At 43.7% G+C, this 17,293-nt stretch overlaps 1 long non-coding RNA gene across 1 annotated transcript; it reads left to right on the top strand.

Moving 5' to 3' along the window:
• Nucleotides 1-567: 567 nt before the first annotated feature.
• Nucleotides 568-14,551, top strand: LOC112255752. The gene is made up of 5 exons (XR_002954355.1): nucleotides 568-654; nucleotides 763-874; nucleotides 1,279-1,470; nucleotides 14,037-14,151; nucleotides 14,314-14,551. It is a non-coding gene; the product is annotated as an uncharacterized LOC112255752 (long non-coding RNA).
• Nucleotides 14,552-17,293: the final 2,742 nt, after the last annotated feature.

The following is a 17,293-nucleotide window of genomic DNA, read 5'->3' on the forward strand; positions in this document are numbered from 1 at the left end:
TAGGCTAATCTCCTCTATATCATGGAAGAGATGATACCTGTCATTCCTGTGTGCTAGGCTAATCTCCCATGTGATGTAAGAGATGATACCTGTTATTCCTGTGTGCTAGGCTAATCTCCCCATGTGATGGAGGAGGTGATACCTGTTATTCCTGTGTGCTAGGCTAATCTCCTCCATGTGATAGAGGAGGTGATACCTGTTATTCCTGTGTGCTAGGCTAATCTCCTCCATGTGATGGAGGAGGTGATACCTGTTATTCCTGTGTGCTAGGCTAATCTCCTCCATGTGATGGAGGAGGTGATACCTGTTATTCCTGTGTGCTAGGCTAATCTACTCTTTGTGGTGGAAGAGATCATACCTAATATTCCTCAGCCCTTCATTAGCTGAATCTGCTCTGATGTGATAGTACTGGAATTCATCAGATAAGCGGAATGACTGGGGGTACTCAAAGAGAGGTTAGGGAAACACTGCACTCATCTGCACACTGAAGTACTCAGTGAAATTGTCTTGATGGCTTCTCTTTCACTGTCTGTCTGTATATGTGTGTCTCTCTCTTTCTCTCTCAGGAGACTATCAACATGGTGATGTTGACCATTCTTCTGCTGGTCAGTGCTGCCTTTACACTGGGTGATACCCTAACTCTGGACGAAGCAAGTAAGAGAGTTCATCTCACGCTTTACAGCATTCATTCAATCATTCATGCAATGTGTGTGTGTGTATTGTAGATCAATTTCTAATGTGCCCTGTGTCTTCTCCTTACAGATGCCATGATGAGATCTGTAGCAGATTTTAAAAAAGCCCCACAGGCTGGTTCCAGTTTAATTCACGCTGCTTCATGTTTGTCAAGACTGCAAGGACATGGCTTGAAGCAGAGGTATAATGCTTAGCTTTACTGTGAATTAAAGAAGTTCAATTGAATTCAACTGGCTTATTTGGATTGACGATACATTAAAGGGGATTTGGCCTTATCTAAACAGGCACATGCCTCATGTAAAGTACTGAACCTCCACTTTAAGTTATTGTCTAATATTGAATTTTCTATAGTCTTTGCAATATTTGTGTAATGTGTGGAGTCAGAACTCCTGTATATTGTAACCCACAGGCCATGAGTTAAGACAGAGAAACTAATATCTCGAAGAGGCTATTTCAAAGAACATTAGTTGTGATGGACAATATTTGATGGTGAGAGTCCTAGACCATAAATTCTCAAAAAGACTGGACAACTGACTAATATCTACGTTATGACATGTCTTTGTCCCTGTCTATGGCTTGCTCTAGCGCCACTGTATGTTCCTTGGAGCAAACCTGGCGTCTGTGCACAACACTGTAAAGTACCTCGGAGCAAACCTGGCGTCTGTGCACAGCTCTGAGGAGTCCCAATTTCTACAGGCGGTGGTGTTGATCAAGACTGGCGATTTCCCTCTGACCTGGATTGGAGGATATGATGCTGTTCAGGCAAATGTAGAAAAGGTACCCAATTGTCATATTTGAAAAAAAGTGAAAATACCTTAATAGAAAATTACTACAGTAGAAGTGAAATATTTACTCTCCCTGGACAGTTCCGCTAGAGTATACTCACAGATTTAGAGGATTTTTGGTATACTCATCATTATGTCAAGGGCCACTTCTGAAGTCAGGGCCCATATAATTTACGCCTGACACGATCAAATCAAATTTTATTAGTCACATGCCCTCGAATACAAAAGGTGTAGACCTTACAGTGAAATGCTTACTTACGAGCCCCTAACCAACAATGCAATTTTTAAAAATACAGATAAGAATAAGAAAAAGTAACAAGTAATTAGAGCAGCAGTAAAATACAATAGCGAGACTATATATATACTGTATACAGGGGGTACCGGTACAGAGTCAATGTGTGGGGGCACCGGTTATATGGACATGTAGGTAGAGTTATTAAAGTGACTATGCATAGATGATAACAACAGAGAGTAGCAGTGGTGTAAAAGAGGGGGGGCAATGCAAATAGTCTGGGAAGCCATTTGATTAGATGTTCAAGAGTTTTATGGCTTGGGGGTAGAAGCTGTTCAGAAGCCTCTTGCACCTATACTTGCAATGCGGTAGCCACTTGTCAGTAGAAGAGAGAACAGTCTATGACTGGAGTGGCTGGAGTCTGACCATTTTTTAAAATATCAGAATATCAGATATTTTTAATAATGTGATAGGCATTCTACACTGAGTCACACAGTATAATGGTTGTTAAAAGCAGAATCTTGATAATATTACCGTTATGTTCACACACACATCATTCCAGTTTTACAATTCTAAATCACTTTGGCACAGTAGGCATTAAGTCACTTGCCAATAATGTCGCATAACACATTTGAAATTGGTGATATTCTTACCGAACACTATTGAAGTTGACATAGCATCTAGGGGCTGTCAATTGCCCAATTTTTTTAAAGAATTGCATTTTTTTTTTACCAAACACGATATTCCGCTTGAAATAACATGTAGATTAATAAAATAATCAAAATAAAAATAGGCATCAAGTTACTTTCCGAAATGTTCCCTAAATGCTTGAAAGGGCTATTATTTTTACCGAACACCATTAAAGTTTACATAGCCCCTAAATGCTTTCAATTACCCAATTCTATAAGCATGCCCAATTTAGGCATTATTTTAACAACATGATATTCCGCTTGAAAAAACATGGTTATTGAAATAATCGGAAACAATATGTGATTATTTATTAACCTAGTAGTTAGATGTATTTAGGCATATCATGTGAATAAGGCCTCATGTGAAATCATTGTCTTAAGCGCAAGATATACTGTTGCATGTGGGTCTAGATTATTTATGGGTTGATCATGTAAAAATATCAAAACATTATGTTAACAACTCTAAAGAAATGTCCTGTCTGTGGTGGAGGAAGCACTGACTCACTGCCTTTTTCTATTATCAAAACACCTGCTGGTAACAACTCCTAACTCGTTAGGACTGCTCATGAGGTGTCCTAAATATCTGCCGACTGGGTGTGACTGTTATGACTAATGAGACTTCATGTATAGCTTTTATTTTTATCCATAAGATAAAGATGTTCTCATAACTTACGACCAATACTCTGAGACGCTTTGTGGATACGGCCCCAGATCTAGGATTGGAAGATCTTATAGATGCCCACTGCAGTAGCCACTGACACACAGTGTGTTGTAGTGGGATAGCATAGTAGGCTAGAGTGAGTACCATGGCATCATAGGTCATTAATTGTTTTAATATCTAAATATGTTTTAACATTCTGAAAGTTCTTTGGCAGTGATTTCAGTTTATAATGTTGAAGTCTGTGTTACACCATTTAAATGAATGGGGATAGAACACGCTATATAGTTTTAAAAAATATGAATGGAAGAAAAAAGCTGTTGAGTCAGTCTGCACATTTCCATGTTGAGTTGGTGCTTGTATCTTAAATGGTTCAAGAGCACTGGCTAATCTGAAGGCACCTTTGAAGTCTATGGAGCTTTTATGCACATTTTAAATGGCTATTGTTCAAAAAGTACAAGTATCAACAATCTTTTGACCAGCGATCAACATAATTTGAGACCGTCTGTATATCAGCCTGTACATGTCATTGTTGATTTAATGTTTGTAGCATTAACATTTCAAGAGCAATGACTAATCCAAATATTTCCCACGGAATCCTATGGAGCTTTTATGCGAATTTAAAACAGTTACAGTTCAAAAAGTATAAATGGTATCAAAAAGTAAGCTATTCCAGACCAGTCTGCCCATTTGGAAGTTTGTATTGCATTTCTAGCTTAAAGCTGGAATCCATAATATTGAAACGGCCACTTACGTTTACGATATTACAACAAAGAACTTACTTCAAATAGCGGTCTTTTCAAACGGCACTTACACGAAAAGGGCATTATCATATTTTTCACAGAATTATTCCAATCCTCATAGTGTGGAAATATATATATACACTGCTCAAAAAAATAAAGGGAACACTAAAATAACACATCCTAGATCTGAATGCATGCAAAATTCTTATTAAATACTTTTTTCTTGACATAGTTGAATGTGCTGACAACAAAATCACACAAAAATTATCAATGGAAATCAAATTTATCAACCCATGGAGGTCTGGATTTGGAGTCACACTCAAAATTAAAGTGGAAAACCACACTACAGGCTGATCAAACTTTGATGTAATGTCCTTAAAACAAGTCAAAATGAGGCTCAGTAGTGTGTGTGGCCTCCACGTGCCTGTATGACCTCCCTACAACGCCTGGGCATGCTCCTGATGAGGTGGAGGATGGTCTCCTGAGGGATCTCCTCCCAGACCTGGACTAAAGCATCCGCCAACTCCTGGACAGTCTGTGGTGCAACAGTCTGTTGGTGGATGGAGCGAGACATGATGTCCCAGATGTGCTCAATTGGATTCAGGTCTGGGGAACGGGCGGGCCAGTCCATAGCATCAATGCCTTCCTCTTGCAGGAACTGCTGACACACTCCAGCCACATGACGTCTAGCATTGTCTTGCATTAGGAGGAACCCAGGGCCAACCGCACCAGCATATGGTCTCACTAGGGGTCTGAGGATCTCATCTCGGTACCTAATGGCAGTCAGGCTACCTCCTGCGAGCTCATGGAGGGCTGTGCGGCCCCCTAAAGAAATGCCATCCCACACCGTGACTGACCTACCGCCAAACCGGTCATGCTGGAGGATGTTGCAGTTCTCCACGGCGTTTCCAGACTGTCATGTCTGTCACATGTGCTCAGTGTGAACCTGCTTTCATCTGTGAAGAGCACAGGGCGCCAGTTTCGAATTTGCCAATCTTGGTGTTCTCTGGCAAATGAAAAACGTCCTGCACGGTGTTGGGCTGTAAGCACAACTCTCACCTGTGGACGTCGGGCCCTCATACCACCCTCATGGAGTCTGTTTCTGACCGTTTAAGCAGACGCATGCACATTTGTGGCTCTGGCAGTGCTCCTCCTGCTCCTCCTTGCACAAAGGCGGAGGTAGCGGTCCTGCTGCTGGGTTGTTGCCCTCCTACGGCCTCCTCCACGTCTCCTGATATACTGGCCTGTCTCCTGGTAACGCCTCCATGCTCTGGACACTACGCTGACAGACACAGCTAACCTTCTTGCCACAGCTCGCATTGATGTGCCATCTTGGATGAGCTGCACTACCTGAGCCACTTGTGTGGGTTGTAGACTCCGTCTCATGCTACCACTAGAGTGAAAGCACCGCCAGCATTCAAAAGTGAACAAAACATCAGCCAGGAAGCATAGGAACTGAGAAGTGGTCTGTGGTCCCCACCTGCAGAACCACTCCTTTATTGGGGGTGTCTTGCTAATTGCCTATAATTTCCACATGTTGTCTTTTCCATTTGCACAACAGCATGTGAAATGTATTGTCAATCAGTGTTGCTTCCTAAGTGGACAGTTTGATTTCACAGAAGTGTGATTGACTTGGAGTTACATTGTGTTGTTTAAGTGTTCCCTTTATTTTTTTGAGTAGTGTATATATATCCAACTTCAACTCTGTGTATATATATATATATATATATATATATACACACAGTGCCTTACGAAAGTATTCGGCCCCCTTGAACTTTGCGACCTTTTGCCACATTTCAGGCTTCAAACATGAAGATATAAAACTGTATTTTTTTGTGAAGAATCAACGACAAGTGGGACACAATCATGAAGTGGAACGACATTTATTGGATATTTCAAACTTTTTTAACAAATCAAAAACTGAAAAATTGGGTGAGCCATCTCTGCCCAGGGCACGAACTTCGCCCACTCCCCCAGCCGATCCTGGCAATAAGACCGCAGAAACCTACCCACATCCTGGTTAACTCTCTCCACCTGCCCATTACTCTCGGGGTGAAAACCTGAGGTAAGACTAATCGAGATCCCCAGACGCTCCATGAACGCCTTCCAGACCCTTGATGTGAACTGGGGACCCCGATCAGACACTATATCCTCAGGCACCCCATAGTGCCAGAAAACGTGTGTAAATAGGGCCTCTGCAGTTTGTAAGGCCGTAGGGAGACCGGGCAAAGGGAGACAACAGGACTTTGAAAACCGATCCACAACGACCAGGATCGTGGTGTAACCCTGTGAAGGTGGAAGATCAGTCAAAAAATCCACCGTCAGGTGCGACCACGGCCGTTGAGGAACGGGTAGAGGTTGTAGCTTACCTCTGGGCAGGTGTCTAGGAGACTTGCACTGGGCGCACACCGAGCAGGAAGAAACATAAATCCTCACGTCCTTAGCTAAAGTGGGCCACCAGTACCTCCCTTCAAGACAGTGCATCGTCCGACCTATCCCAGGATGACCAGAGGAGGGTGACGTGTGAGCCCAATAGATCAATCGGTCGCGGACAGCAGACGGAACGTACAGACGATCAGCTGGACACTCAGGGGGAGAGGGCTCTGCACGTGACGCCCGCTCAATGTCCACGTCCAGCTCCCACACTACAGGCGCCACCAGACACGAAGCTGGGAGTATGGGAGTGGGATCCATGTATCGCTCCTCTGTGTCATACAGCCGAGACAATGCGTCTGCCTTAACGTTCTGGGAGCCTGGTCTGTAAGAAAGAGTAAACACAAAACGAGTGAAAAACATGGCCCACCAAAAACATGGCGAGGATTCAATCTCTTCGCCTGCCGGATGTACTCCAGGTTGCGGTGGTCAGTCCAGATGAGAAAAGGGTGTTTAGCCCCCTCAAGCCAATGCCTCCACACCTTCAAGGCTTCTACGACAGCTAACAGCTCTCGGTTCCCCACATCGTAGTTTCGCTCCGCCGGGCTGAGCTTCTTCGAAAAGAAAGCACAGGGGCGAAGCTTCAGTGGCGTACCCGAACGCTGAGAGAGCACTGCTCCTATCCCAGCTTCGGATGCGTCCACCTCCACTATGAATGGCAAAGAGGGATCCGGATGAGCCAGCACAGGCACCGAGGTAAACAGAGTCTTCAGGTGCTCAAAAGCCCTGTTCGCCTCAGCCGACCACTGCAAGCGCACCGGGCCCCCCTTTAGCAGTGAGGTAATGGGAGCTGCCACCTGACCAAAACCCCGGATAAACCTCCGGTCTCCTGCTGACTTCATATTGTTGGTCAGAGATTCTGTCAGGCATATGTGTATAGGTGGCAGGGAAGTCAGGCGCAGGAGAGTCAAACGGAGTGTAAAATGGAGTCTTTTAATAATGTCATAGTAACATGCTCCAAAACACTAAACAGGAAAAGAACATAAACAAATATGGGTACGAAGACCCGTCGCGCACCTATACAACAAAAACACTACACTGACAATAAACAATCTCTAACAAAGACATGAGGGGACACAGAGGGTTAAATACACAACAGGTAATGAATGGGATTAAAAACAGGTGTGTGGGAAGACAAGACAAAACCAATGGACAATGAAAAATGGATCAATGATGGCTAGAAGACCGGTGACGTCGAACGCCGAGTACCGCCCGAACAAGGAGAGGGCAACGACTTTGGTAGAAGTCGTGACAATGAGTTAATTGGAGGTGTACCTGTGGATGTATTTCAAGGCCTACCTTCAAACTCAGTGCCTCAGCTTGACATTTTTTTAATACATTTTTTATTTGACCTTTATTTAACTAGGCAAGTCAGTTAAGAACAAATTCTTATTTTCAATGACGGCCTAGGAACAGTGGGTTAACTGCCTGTTCAGGGGCAGAACGACAGATTTGTACCTTGTCAGCTCGGGGGTTTGAACTTGCAACCTTCCGGTTACTAGTCCAACGCTCTAACCACCAGGCTACGCTGCCGCCCCATCATGGGAAAATTAAAATAAATCAGCCAAAAAAGAATTATAAACCTCCACAAGTCTGGTTCATCATTGGGAGCAATTTCCAAACACCTGAAGGTACCACATTCATCTGTACAAACAATAGTGCGCACGTTTAAACACCATGGGACCACGCAGCCGTCATACACCAGCTCTGTCAGGAGGAATGGGCAAAAATTCACCCAACTTATTGTGGGAAGCTTGTGGAAGGCTACCTGAAACGTTTGACCCAAGTTAAACAATTTAAAGGCAATGTCTTGCTAATTGCCTATAATTTCCACATGTTGTCTTTTCCATTTGCACAACAGCATGTGAAATGTATTGTCAATCAGTGTTGCTTCCTAAGTGGACAGTTTGATTTCACAGAAGTGTGATTGACTTGGAGTTACATTGTGTTGTTTAAGTGTTCCCTTTATTTTTTTGAGTAGTGTATATATATCCAACTTCAACTCTGTGTATATATATATATATATATATATATATACACACAGTGCCTTACGAAAGTATTCGGCCCCCTTGAACTTTGCGACCTTTTGCCACATTTCAGGCTTCAAACATGAAGATATAAAACTGTATTTTTTTGTGAAGAATCAACGACAAGTGGGACACAATCATGAAGTGGAACGACATTTATTGGATATTTCAAACTTTTTTAACAAATCAAAAACTGAAAAATTGGGTGAGCCATCTCTGCCCAGGGCACGAACTTCGCCCACTCCCCCAGCCGATCCTGGCAATAAGACCGCAGAAACCTACCCACATCCTGGTTAACTCTCTCCACCTGCCCATTACTCTCGGGGTGAAAACCTGAGGTAAGACTAATCGAGATCCCCAGACGCTCCATGAACGCCTTCCAGACCCTTGATGTGAACTGGGGACCCCGATCAGACACTATATCCTCAGGCACCCCATAGTGCCAGAAAACGTGTGTAAATAGGGCCTCTGCAGTTTGTAAGGCCGTAGGGAGACCGGGCAAAGGGAGACAACAGGACTTTGAAAACCGATCCACAACGACCAGGATCGTGGTGTAACCCTGTGAAGGTGGAAGATCAGTCAAAAAATCCACCGTCAGGTGCGACCACGGCCGTTGAGGAACGGGTAGAGGTTGTAGCTTACCTCTGGGCAGGTGTCTAGGAGACTTGCACTGGGCGCACACCGAGCAGGAAGAAACATAAATCCTCACGTCCTTAGCTAAAGTGGGCCACCAGTACCTCCCTTCAAGACAGTGCATCGTCCGACCTATCCCAGGATGACCAGAGGAGGGTGACGTGTGAGCCCAATAGATCAATCGGTCGCGGACAGCAGACGGAACGTACAGACGATCAGCTGGACACTCAGGGGGAGAGGGCTCTGCACGTGACGCCCGCTCAATGTCCACGTCCAGCTCCCACACTACAGGCGCCACCAGACACGAAGCTGGGAGTATGGGAGTGGGATCCATGTATCGCTCCTCTGTGTCATACAGCCGAGACAATGCGTCTGCCTTAACGTTCTGGGAGCCTGGTCTGTAAGAAAGAGTAAACACAAAACGAGTGAAAAACATGGCCCACCAAAAACATGGCGAGGATTCAATCTCTTCGCCTGCCGGATGTACTCCAGGTTGCGGTGGTCAGTCCAGATGAGAAAAGGGTGTTTAGCCCCCTCAAGCCAATGCCTCCACACCTTCAAGGCTTCTACGACAGCTAACAGCTCTCGGTTCCCCACATCGTAGTTTCGCTCCGCCGGGCTGAGCTTCTTCGAAAAGAAAGCACAGGGGCGAAGCTTCAGTGGCGTACCCGAACGCTGAGAGAGCACTGCTCCTATCCCAGCTTCGGATGCGTCCACCTCCACTATGAATGGCAAAGAGGGATCCGGATGAGCCAGCACAGGCACCGAGGTAAACAGAGTCTTCAGGTGCTCAAAAGCCCTGTTCGCCTCAGCCGACCACTGCAAGCGCACCGGGCCCCCCTTTAGCAGTGAGGTAATGGGAGCTGCCACCTGACCAAAACCCCGGATAAACCTCCGGTAGTAATTGGCAAACCCCAAAAAACACTGCAACTCCTTTACCGTGGTTGGAGTCGGCCAATTACGCACGGCTGTAATGCGGTCTCTCTCCATCTCCACTCCTGAAGTGGAAATCCGATGCCCTTAGGAAGGAGGTGGATTGTTGGAAGAACAAGCATTTCTCAGTCTTGACATATAGATCATGCTCCAACAGGCGACCAAGCACCCTGCGCACCAGGGACACATGCTCGGCGCGTGTAGCAGAGTATATCAGAATATCATCGATATACACCACTACACCCTGCCCGTGCAGGTCCCTGAAGATCTCATCTACAAATGATTGGAAAACTGATGGAGCATTCATCAACCCATATGGCATGACAAGGAACTCATAATGACCTGAGGTGGTGCTAAATGCCGTCTTCCACTAATCACCCTTCCGAATACGCACCAGATTGTACACACTCCTGAGATCCAATTTTGTGAAAAAACGTGCCCCATGCATTAACTCAATAACCGTATTAATCAGAGGTAGCGGGTAACTATATTTCACTGTGATTTTATTCAGACCTCGATAATCAATGCACGGGCGTAAACCGCCATCCTTTTTTTTTTACAAAAAAGAAACTCGAAGAGACGGGTGAAATGGATGGCTGAATGAACCCCTGATGCAGGGATTCAGAGACACATGTCTCCATAGCCTCTGTCTCCGCTTGCGACAGGGGATACACGTGACTCTTGGGATATGCAGCGTCTACCAGGAGATCTATCGCACAATCCCCCCGTCGATGGGGTGGTAATTGAGTCGCCTTCTTTTTACAGCAGGCGAGAGCCAAATCGGCATATTCGGGGGAATGCGCACGGTGGAGACCTGGTCTGGACTTTCCACCGTAGTAGCACCAACGGAAACCCCTAAACACCTACCTGAGCATTCTCGCGACCACCCCGTGAGAGCCCTCTGTGGCCAAGAAACAGTGGGGTTATGGCAAGCTAACCAGGGTAGGCCTAGCACCACAGAATACGCAGGAGAATCAATAAGGAAAAGACTAATCTTCTCCTTGTGACCCTACACAAAGTTGCGGTTACCTCCCTGATAAACCCTGACCCTAATGGTCGACTATCTAAGGCATGAATAGGGAAAGGCATATCCACAGGAACAATAGGGATCCCTAAACTATGAGCTAGACTTTTATTAATGAAATTCCCAGCCGCACCTGAATCTACTAGCGCCTTATACTGGGAATGCAGTGAAAAATAAGGAAAAGAAACAGAGACAAACATTAGTGCAGCAGAGGGCTCTGGATGAGAATGGTGCCTACTCACCTGGGGTGATGCCAGAATGCCCTGCCTGCCTTCTCTATTCCCAGAGGAACCAACCCGGCACCGACCAGCAGTGTGCCCTCTGCGACCATGAATGGTGCTCGAGCGGGAACCCCCTCCGGTCTCCCTGCGCACCATCCCTCCCAATTCCATAGGTTCGGGAGAGAGGGTGCGAGAGGATGGAACAACCAGACCCCGATCTAGACGTCCACGAGTAGCCAGCATGTTGTCCAGCTTGATGGACATGTCCACCAGCTGGTCGAAGGTGAGGGTGGTGTCTCTACAGGCCAGCTCCCGACGGACGTCCTCGCGTAGACTACAACGGTAATGGTCGATCAGGGCCCGGTCGCTCCATCCAGCGCCGGCAGCCAAGGTCCTAAACTCCAAAGCAAACTCCTGTGCACTCCTCGTCTCCTGCCTCAGATGATAGAGGAGCTCCCCCGCTGCTTTGCCTTCAGGTGGATGATCGAATACTATCCGGAATTGGCGGGTGAACTCCTCAAAATGGTCCAAAGCCGCATCCTCCCTTCTACACACAGCGCTGGCCCATTCCAGGGCTTTCCCGGTGAGGCATGAGACGAGGGCGTAACTCTTCTCACGGTCAGATGGTACTGGGGAGGCCGTGGCTAGATATAAGTTCAGCTTAAGGAGGAAACCCTGGCAGCCAGCAGTATCTCCGTTGTATCCCGTGGGTAGGGATAAATGGATCTTCCATTCCGGAGAGGAAAAAACGTTCAAGGGAGATTCCGGTTGTGGTGGTGGTGGCGCTGGAGAAACTCCCTGTCTCTCCCAGCGATCCATATTCTGGACAATGCGATCCATGACGGAGCTTATACAGTCAAGCTCCCTCGCTTGTTCCTGAACGCGTTCCTCCAGCTCCATGAGCATAGTGTCCTCTCCTGCTGACTTCATATTGTTGGTCAGAGATTCTGTCAGGCATATGTGTATAGGTGGCAGGGAAGTCAGGCGCAGGAGAGTCAAACGGAGTGTAAAATGGAGTCTTTTAATAATGTCATAGTAACATGCTCCAAAACACTAAACAGGAAAAGAACATAAACAAATATGGGTACGAAGACCCGTCGCGCACCTATACAACAAAAACACTACACTGACAATAAACAATCTCTAACAAAGACATGAGGGGACACAGAGGGTTAAATACACAACAGGTAATGAATGGGATTAAAAACAGGTGTGTGGGAAGACAAGACAAAACCAATGGACAATGAAAAATGGATCAATGATGGCTAGAAGACCGGTGACGTCGAACGCCGAGTACCGCCCGAACAAGGAGAGGGCAACGACTTTGGTAGAAGTCGTGACAATGAGTTAATTGGAGGTGTACCTGTGGATGTATTTCAAGGCCTACCTTCAAACTCAGTGCCTCAGCTTGACATTTTTTTAATACATTTTTTATTTGACCTTTATTTAACTAGGCAAGTCAGTTAAGAACAAATTCTTATTTTCAATGACGGCCTAGGAACAGTGGGTTAACTGCCTGTTCAGGGGCAGAACGACAGATTTGTACCTTGTCAGCTCGGGGGTTTGAACTTGCAACCTTCCGGTTACTAGTCCAACGCTCTAACCACCAGGCTACGCTGCCGCCCCATCATGGGAAAATTAAAATAAATCAGCCAAAAAGAATTATAAACCTCCACAAGTCTGGTTCATCATTGGGAGCAATTTCCAAACACCTGAAGGTACCACATTCATCTGTACAAACAATAGTGCGCACGTTTAAACACCATGGGACCACGCAGCCGTCATACACCAGCTCTGTCAGGAGGAATGGGCAAAAATTCACCCAACTTATTGTGGGAAGCTTGTGGAAGGCTACCTGAAACGTTTGACCCAAGTTAAACAATTTAAAGGCAATGCTACCAAATACTAATTGAGTGCATGTAATCTTCTGACCCACTGGGAATGTGATGAAAGAAATAAAAGCTGAAATAAGTTACTCTCTCTACTATTATTCTGACATTTCACATTCTTTAAATAAAGTGGTGATCCTAACTGACCTAAGACAGGGAATTTGTACTAGGATTAAATGTGAGGAATTGTAAAAAAACTCAGTTTAAATGTATTTGGCTAAGGTGTATGTAAACTTCCGACTTCAGCTGTACATATACAATACAGGGAAATCGAGTTTTTCACTGCACTGGACCTTTAAGGATTTTATCAAGAGTGGAAAGGGAAATATTCTTGAACTGTAGGCTACACATTTGAAACTATATAAATTGGGATTGTGTTGTATTTTTTAATCAAACCATGTTGTAATTTAATGTTTCACAAATTCTCTATATTTAGTAGTTATTTTTAGTGTGTTCGTGGTAGTGAAGGGTAACTTTTCCATTGTTTATTAATAGAACAACGGGATAAAACTCAAAAGTAAACCTTTATATTTCTTTCAGTTATACAGTTATTAGGCTTGTAGGCCTACAGTGGCATAGTGTACTTTGTTGAAGAAACAATGTCTGAATAGGAATGTGATAGAGAGAGTAATTTGTTATTCGTTGGAAGTCGTTATCTTAAAGCTGGAATTCTTAATGGTGAAACAGCCATATTCATTTGCGATATTACAACAGCAAAGATGTTACTGCAAACAACGTACACTGTTTTTTCCTTCTGACATCTTCACATGCGCTAGAAAAGCACACAATGTACTGCAATGTTTTTAACATGCTGCACAACGCTCCTCAGCTCTGCTACAAAAACAATAACAATGGTGGTGGGGCGGTCAGTGGTGCCGTTTCCCTCTACTGCGGATTCCATCTTTAAACGGTAGACATGTTATGACCATCATTCTGACCATTGAAGTCTATGGCCATTGAAATGCATTGGGATTTTGAAAATGTAGAAGAATATGTTTTTTTCAACCTACGGTATCAGTGCCAGTCTGCACGCTCAGCAATTTCTTTGATACTGAGACCTCAGTTCTTCCCTACAGGACAGGCTATGGTTCTGGAGTGACGGATCTTAATTTGATGACCAGAACTGGGCGAAAGACGAGCCCAATAACTATAAGGGTGCCAGAGAGCCATGTGTTCAGATGAACTTTGGAGGTACAGTAAGCCCACTATCATTCACTGATCCATTCATCAAAATTAAAAGTTATTCATAGTAAGTATAACAAATAAATCTGACACACACAAAAATTCAAATAAAAGTGTGTGTATATCTGAATTGATTTGAGAGGTCATTTCTATTCTGTGTTTCCTCTTAAGGTAAACATGCCTGGAATGATGAATTATGTGGAAGGAGATATCCCTCTGTGTACTCCATAAGAAATTATTCAATCCATCAAACTATCAACTGAAATCCAAAATTCCACTCTGTAGTCAGCATCCTAACTGAACATATTTTATGGTAAAATCAAATACTTTTTGATGATTATTTGTTTCTGTAAAATGAAAGTTTTAGTTACTTGTTGTACATAAATGTTGTGGTTTGTTGTCAATAAAAATGGGTTTGTTTGTACATTATTTTCTCTCATGAGTTTTTATTAAGCATGAATGATAGCGCCATATTTGTCAAGGCCTTTGTAATGTTTTTTAAAGATACATTCTAGCATCTGTTCAGTGGTAATTTCAATTATTTGATCATTAATCTTGAAGAATATAATGAATATAATTATCAGGTTTGAAGGTAAGACCCAGATGCAGACTGCGTCAAAGTAACAATGTGGGAACAGGGTCAGGACAGGCAAGGGTCAAAAACCAGGAAGATAGAAAAAGAGAGACTGGGGAAAAGCAGGAGCTGACAAAAACGTTGGTTGGCTTGACAAACAAGACGAGCAACAGAAACAGAGAACAAAGGTATAAATACCCAGGGGATAATGGGGAAGATGGGCGTAACCCGGAGTGGGGTGGAGACAATCACAAATACAGGTGAAACAGTGCAGCACCAGGGTCAGCGCACTCTCAAATGATGTTTTTGCCATCATGGTAAGCTTGCCACACACACGATACAATACATTTATTAAACATTAAAATTAGTGTGAGTTTTTCACAACCTGGCTCGTGGGAAGTAACAAAGAGCTCTTATAGGACCCGGGCAAAAATAATAATATAATAATCAATCATGTTTCTCTTTATTTAGCCGTCTTACATATTACAACTTTATTTGTTCATTGAAAATTGTGAATAACTCACCACAGGTTAATGACAAGGGTGTGCTTGAAAGGATACAGGGGCCCATTATCAGCAACCATCACTCCTGTGTTCCAATGGCATGTTGAGTTAGCTAATCCAAGTTTATCATTTTAATCTGTAGCGTCGAGCAATCCCGTATTCGGGAGCGTAATCATAGCCTCAAGCTCATTACCATAACGCAACGTTAACTATTCATGAAAATCGCAAATTAAATGAAATAAATATATTGGCTCACAAGCTTAGCCTTTTGTTAACAACACTGTCATCTCAGATTTTCAAAATATGCTTTTCAACCATAGCTACACAAGCATTTGTGTAAGAGTATTGATAGCTAGCATAGCATTAAGCCTAGCATTCAGCAGGCAACATTTTCACAAAAACAAGAAAAGCATTCAAATAAAAATAATTTACCTTTGAAGAACTTCGGATGTTTTCAATGAGGAGACTCTCAGTTAGATAGCAAATGTTCAGTTTTTCCAAAAAGATTATTTGTGTTGGAGAAATCGCTCCGTTTTATTCATCACGTTTGGCTAAGAAAAACAAAACAAATTCAGTCATTACAACGCCAAACTTTTTTCAAAATTAACTCCATAATATCGACAGAAACATGGCAAACGTTGTTTAGAATCAATCCTCAAGGTGTTTTTCACATATCTATTCGATGATAAATCATTCGTGGCAGTTGGGTTTCTCCTCTGAAGCAAATGGAAAAATGCATGCAGCTGGAGATTACGCAATAATTTCGACGGAGGACACCAAGCGGGCACCTGGTAAATGTAGTCTCTTATGGTCAATCTTCCAATGATATGCCTACAAATACGTCACAATGCTGCAGACACCTTGGGGAAAAGACTGGCGCATTCACAGCCATATAGGGAGACATTGGAACACAGCTCCTTCAACATCTGGGCCATTTCCTGTTTGAAATTTAATCTTGGTTTCACCTGTAGCATCAGTTCTGTGGCACTCACAGATAATATCTTTGCAGTTTTGGAAACATCAGAGTGTTTTCTTTCCAAAGCTGTCAATTATATGCATAGTTGAGCATCTTTTCGTGACAAAATATCTTGTTTAAAACGGGAACGTTTTTTTATCCATAAATTAAAAGAGCGCCCCCTATATCCAAGAAGTTAAAAGGCTAATTAATCATTAGAAAACCCTTTTGCAATTGTTAGCACAGCTAAAAACCGTTGTTCTGATTGAAGCAATAAAACTGGCCTTTAGACTAGTTGAGAATCTGGAGCATCAGCATTTGTGGGTTCGATTTCAGGCTCAAAATGGCTAGAAACAAAGAACTTTCTTCTGAAACTCATCTGTTCTGAGAAATGAAGGCTATTCCTTGCGAGAAATTGCCAAGAAACTGAATCTCGTACAATGTTGTGTACAACTCTTCACAGAACAGCGTAAACTGGCTCTAACCAGAATAGAAAGAGGAGTGGGAGACCCCAGTGCACAACTGAGCAAGAGGATAAGTACATCAGAGTGGCTAGCTTGAGAAACTGTAACGATTCCCGTTGGTGGAAGGAGAGGAGGAGCAAAATGCAGCGTGGTAAGTGTTCATCATATTTTAATTGAAAAACGGAACACTACACAAAATAACAACAAAGAGAAAACGAAACAGTTCTGCCAGGTGAACAGACACTAAACCGAAATTAAACACCCACAACCAAAATGGGGAAAACAGGCTACCTAAGTATGATTCTCAATCAGAGACAACGAATGACACCTGCCTCTGAGAACCATACTAGGCCAAACACATAGAAATATAACAGAGAAAAAAGAAGACTACCCACCCCAACCCACACCCTGACCAACCTAGCACAAAGACATAAAAAAGGAACTAAGGTCAGAACGTGACAGAAACAGACACCTCTCAAGTCCTCATCTGCAGCTTCATTAAATAGTACCCGCAAAACACCAGTCTCAACATCAACAGTGAAGAAGCGACTCCGGGATAAAAAATGTTTTAAAAAATGTTTTATTTAACCAGGTAGGCTAGTTGAGAACAAGTTCTCATTTACAACTGCGACCTGGCCAAGATAAAGTAAAGCAG

This window comes from Oncorhynchus tshawytscha, linkage group LG01 (genome assembly GCF_018296145.1).
Source record: "Oncorhynchus tshawytscha isolate Ot180627B linkage group LG01, Otsh_v2.0, whole genome shotgun sequence".
In the NCBI taxonomy this organism is placed as follows: domain Eukaryota; kingdom Metazoa; phylum Chordata; class Actinopteri; order Salmoniformes; family Salmonidae; genus Oncorhynchus; species Oncorhynchus tshawytscha.